The 6,000-nt window shown below is 41.7% G+C and overlaps 1 protein-coding gene across 1 annotated transcript in view; it reads right to left on the reverse strand.

The window, feature by feature from the left end:
- lrrc3b (leucine rich repeat containing 3B) overlaps positions 1 to 3,415 on the reverse strand; it is a 133,587-nt gene extending 130,172 nt beyond the window's left edge. The window contains exon 1 of the mRNA XM_070879946.1: positions 3,339 to 3,415. The gene's annotated coding sequence lies outside the window, so the exon portion shown is untranslated. The remainder of the gene's footprint in view (positions 1 to 3,338) is intronic.
- Positions 3,416 to 6,000: the final 2,585 nt, after the last annotated feature.

Consider the following 6,000-nt stretch of genomic DNA (forward strand, 5'->3'; position numbering starts at 1 on the left):
AACAAATGAGGACTGGAGATCCATTGCTTTTCATTCCTTCTGGGGATGTTGGCTTTGCTGGCAAGGCAAGCATTTATTTCCCATCCCTAGTTGCCCTGAGAAGGTAGTGGTGGGCCTTTTTCTTGAACCGTTGTAGCGGTTTTATACAATTGAATGGCTTGCTAGGTTATTTCAGAGGGCAGTTAAGAGCCAACCATGTTGGTGTGGGACAGGAGTCACATATAGGCCAGACTGTGTAAGGGCGGAGGGGTTTCCTTCCCTAAAGCACATTAATGAATCAGTTGGGTTTTTACAACACTCCGACATCTTAATGTCACTTTTACTGATACCAGCTTTTTATTTACAGATTTTCAAAAACAAATTAATTCAAATTTGGAACTGCCTTGGTGCGATTCAAAGTCGTGATTTCTGGATTATTATTCCTTGCCTCTGGATTACGAGTCCAGTAACATAAATATTATGCTACCGTACCCAGTAATATTAATTTCTGTGCCCATGCATATCATGTGCCTCATCTATTGTAAAGGTCACCAGCTACCATGAAGAACCGACTAGATAAGAACTATTCAGGGATCCATTTGCTGCCCCCTTATTCAATTTGTCGCACAATGTTATACTGCTGGAGCAGTACCTTTGGATCTCCCTGGACATTACTCACAGTGTGCCAAAGAATACTCTATTTTATAACAGTTCGAGTCTTAACAAAAATGTGTGTTGGGAAAAATGTGATGGGGAATTTGTTACATGAAGTATGTGTGACATAGGAAATGAGTATTATATGCAAGAATTTTGATATTTTACAGATTATTAGTATCAGTAAGTCAAATAAGATTAATAGTACATTTTCTTCAGTAGCTGAGAGAGTAACTACAGTATTAAGTAATACTGACCAGGAAGATCCCCGTTTGAATCTAAGTTTGTGCCAAGTTAGCTGATGTGAACCAGAGTTGTGATGGCACTACAATTCACCTCACTGTCCTTTGGCTAGAAAAAGGGAAAATCAGCCAGCTCTGGATAACTAATCAGTAACCCCTTCTGGGAAAAGGATTTTGGTAAGGACAGCATCAGGCTTCACTGTGATGCTCCCTATGGTAGAATAATCTACTGACATACAATAATCTAAGATCATACATGAAGAGTAACCATATGGGTAATGTGGTAAAGTACCCTAGCATGAGTTACCATCTGTCAGAGAAGGAAGCTCACCAATGATCAGCAAAAGGTATCCTATGATGTAGATGAGTCATACAGGCCAGGAAGGTCCCAAATGCAATCCATGGTCTATATTAAATTAGCTGATTTCATCCAGGGTAGTGGTAGGGAATGTTACAATTGACTTCAGTATCCTAAGGAAGAGGAAATGCAGCCAGGGTTCCTGCTGTTGACTGCTATCCATTAACACCTGCTGAAAATGCATGTGTGTTGACAGGATTGGGCTTGGTTTGACATCCCTTGCAGTCAATAGCCTACTGACACTGACCCAAAGCTCAGACATAAATAACGATCATATGAGCAAGGTATCAGAGTATGCCTAGTACCCTTTGAACTGTACCCCAGTATTGAGTCAGTGCCTTCAGGAGAGGAGGAATGGTGTGGAAATTGGCAGAAAGGATTAGAAAATAAAAGGGAAGTGGAAACTGAGAGGAGGGCAGGAAGTTATACGTTCAAATATTCAATAATTGGTTAACTGTGTGGAAAGACGGTAGAAGACGAATCAATTTTTACACCACAGTAAATTATTGTGCAGAGAAAAAGTGATCTATCTGAAATATATTGAAAGAAGCGTGTTTCTTTCCAGTGCTGTATACTGAACAGTTCCGTTTACGTACTTGCCCAAGATGAAACTTGTTTCCTGTAATCCATTCATTACCCCGTGCTATGGTACTCACGCCTCATGTACTCTCCGTAGTACTGATTGCACACACCAATAATTGAGACTGCATAAATTAAACAAACTATGCCGTATAAAGGGATAGGGTGAAATAGTTATATCCTCACTTATTCCCATGTTAAGTCACCGCTGTTATATCTCACTAATATTAGGGCAGGAGCAGAGCTTAATAGTCTGGATCCCGGCTGCCATCGATTTCACCGCATTACCAATACAAAACGAAACCTTCCTCTTGAGTTGCATATTATGCAGCGTTCATTCTAAATTCAATGTGACATCGGCTAAACTCATCCAAGAGGGCAGTCGAATCTGAATGTCACGAGCCACGGGTTGAGTGTTTGATATAATCTGTTTAGAATTGTGATGGAAAATTTGCAATTATTGTCAATTCCCAGCAGAAGGACAATACAAACAACGATGAAATATTTACTCGATCAGAATAGAGAAAAAACTCCTGCATCGTTTCTCTTTCCCCTCAATTTTAACTGGCACTATGGAGGTAAACAATGGCACCGAGATAGTTACAAATTGCAGATACAAATCTGTAGATTTAAAGCAGAAATGATTGAGCAAAGTATTTAAAGGTCACAGCTCGTGCCAGAAATTGACTCGGTGAATCCTTACCATAAAATCCCTTTCTGGTAGGATCATTCTGACAGAAACTGAAAGCCATCTCGATAGGTTTGAAATTGCAGAGGTTTAACACACTAGCGCCGAAGCTATGGGGCCACATAAATCGATAACTTTCTTTAATGAGTTCACACCCAATTTCACTAACACAACTTTTACCCGATAATATTAAATGCTCTATGAACTAAACAGTAGGTTCCCTGATCCCAGCAATTCCAATGCACTCGCTTGCTGCGTGAAATGAAAAAAAGTCATAGAATCCGTTTTAAATTTCAGTTCCGATTCACCAGATAATAAACAAATATTGACAATGATGAAAATTATGCGAGTAAACATAGTGTTGAAGCTTCTTCACGCGAATTAAGTCATTTCAAATGCCACTATTTGTCAGAACCGTATAATGCATGCACAGTTCCTTGCACTAAATTATATAACAAATGGCATATTATAACATATTGCAATTATATGTGATGCACATAATGAAATCATAATTTTGAACTACATATTTGTTCTATTAATTTCCCCTCGAGTACTGCAGCGTTTCCTCCGCTAAACGCCGATCTAATCGTTGCGGAAACGGGGTCGATCTCGTCCCCTCCAGTCGCAGATTTGGGCTGAGCCTCTCACTATAAAGTATACAGTCACAGTGCAGTACAATGAAATTGCCAAAGCAAAATAAACTTGCATCTCATCCAAAACCATTAGTAATGATCAGAAATGAAAGATCGCGCATCAGCAATAGCAACTACGATCGTGGCCGTTTCTCCCGCACGAAAGGTGCATTAGTTTCAGGAGCAACAGGCAGCGCATTCCTTACCATTAAGAAAATTAGATCTCAAGAAGCTGTCCGCCGCTTTCAGGGTTTGTGCTCAATTCGATTTCCTCGCATCGTCTCATCTCTCTAGAAATAAAACACAACTTGCACCGTTTGCGTCTGTAATGAAGAAAATTCCCAGTCGTCACATTTCTGCTTGTTGTAAACAAGTCGTGCATTAAAAGCACGACTCCTCCTTGGGCACACCTCGCGATTGCATCTCCGGGAGGCAGTGGTTCGGAGGAGAGCTTCGGTTTATCCCTGAACTTGCAGAAATCGCTGCGTTTCAAGGCATCGCTGTGGAGCTCTTAAAGTGGCTTCAGCAGGTTGCTGATCTCTGCCGCGTCACAGGGGAGCTCCCCCCAAACACACTGTGAAGCAGCCTTCAAACACAATGCAAACCCAGACAGTAACTCGGCGCGCGAGGGACAGCTTCACAAACTCCTCGCCCAATCAATATGTTCATAGCCGAACTTAACTATTTATTCGTGAATTATTTTCATGAAATTCGATTTTCTTCGATATTAATCCATCGCCGACTGAAAGAAAACGGTTCCTGCACAAACGTTAGATTTTATGAAAAGAATGCATCACAGTGAACAGACACCATTAAGCATTTGATAATGTTTACAGTGAATCCTGAGAGGCGGGATATCGTTTCGTGCCGTTATTGTGAATGACATCGGCTTTCGGGGCTGTGAAATATTTTCACTTCCTCTCTCCAATTATTCCGAGGTGGCTTTAACTATTGATCATACGTTTTGTGTTACGTTAAGTTAGGACTTTTGCTTCGACTCGTGAGAAGAGGTGATTATGAATTATAAATGAGGTAAAACTACAATTTAAAATGATCCGGTTTCCAAAAGAAAGTGGAAAGCCGGAATGGAAGCTGGGAGCAGCAGCCCGGCGGCCGTAACCCTGGCAACTAGTGTGAGCCATAAAACCCAAGCCTGGGGAGGGCGAAGGCGAGTGAGGCCAGGCTGGGCATGGAGAACTGAGGCAGCCGAGCGCTTCGTTTTAAAATACAATCCATCTGGTATCCACCATCATAACATGGAGCCAACGACCTTACCTAACTGGTCAATGACAATCTATGCTAAACCTGTATAAAACACATGTTCAGCCCCAGATGGAGTATTGTGTCCAATTCTGGGCTTTGGAGAGGATTTACTACAACGGTTCCAGGGATGATGAACTTCAGTTAGGTGGATAGACTAGAGCAGCTGGGGTTGTTCTCTTTGAAGCAGAGAATGCTAAAAGGACATAAGAGCGTGACAAAAGCAAAACACTGCGGATGCTGGAACGTGGAATAAAAACAGAAAATGCTGAAAATCTCAGCAGGTCAGGCAGCATCTGTGGAGAGAAAGCAGAGTTAACGTTTCGGGTCGATGACCCTTCGTCATCGATCCGAAACATTAACTCTACTTTCTCTCCACAGATGCTGCCTGACCTGCTGAGATTTCCAGCATTTTCTGTTTTTATACAAGAGCGTAAGAATTAGGAGCAGGAATAGGCCCTACGGCCCCTCAAACCGGTTGCTTCATTCATTAAGATCATGGCTGATCTTTGACCTCAACTCCACTTTCCTGCCCGATCTCCATATCCATTGGTTCCCATAGAATCCAAAATCTATCTAAACTAGATTGCCAATGCAGACTCGATGGGCCGAATGACCTTCTTCTGTGCTGTACTATTCTACTACAAGCAAGAGTGGACAGTGAAAGCTGAGGTGCTAGTTTGCCTTAGGGCACAATGCAGTACTTTAAATTGTTAGAAAATTCCTGCAAAAAAAACTACATGGGTATTTTGTGTTACTTAATGCAATTTGTCTTTTCTCATCTTGTGAAAAGAATTTGCTAGCAATTTATATTCACCTGCTGTATTGCATATATTTATATAAATATTAAAATATATATTTTTGGCAATAGACCATAGGAAATAGGAACAGGAGTAGGCCATTTGGTCCCTCGAGCCTGCTCCGCCATTCAATAAGATCATGGCTGATCTGATCCTGGCCTCAACTCCACTTCCCTGCCCGCTCCCCATAACGCATGACTCAAAAATCTGTCTAGCTCCACCTTAAAGATAGTCAATGATCCAGCCTTCACAGCTCCCTGGGGTAGAGATTTCCAAAGATTCACGACCCTCTGAGAGAAGAAATTCCTTCCCATTTCTGTCTTAAATGAGCAACACCTTACTCTGAAACTATGCCCCCTAGTTCTAGATTCTCCCATGAGGAGAAACATCCTCTCTGCACCTACCCTGTCAAGCCCCCACAGAATCTTAAATGTTTCAATAAGATCACCTCTCATTCTTCTAAACTCCAATGAGTATAGGCCCAAACTGCTTAACCTTTCTTCATATGACAACCCCTTCATCTCAGGAATCAATCTCGTGAACCTTCTCTGAACTGCCTCCAAATCAAGTATATCCTTCCTTAAATAAGGAGACCAAAACTGTATGCAGTACTCCAGGTGTGGTCTTACCAATGCTCTCTACAGTTGGAACAGGGCTTCCTTGCATTTATATTCCATCTCTCTTGCAATAAAGGCCAACATTCCATTTGCCTTCCTGATTAATTGCTGTACCCGCATGCTAACTTTTTGTGTCATGTACAATAACCCCCAGATCTCTCTGTACTGCAGCATTTTGTAGTCTCTCCCCA

The sequence above is a fragment of the Pristiophorus japonicus genome, chromosome 5 (assembly GCF_044704955.1).
Source record: "Pristiophorus japonicus isolate sPriJap1 chromosome 5, sPriJap1.hap1, whole genome shotgun sequence".
Lineage (NCBI taxonomy): Eukaryota > Metazoa > Chordata > Chondrichthyes > Pristiophoridae > Pristiophorus > Pristiophorus japonicus.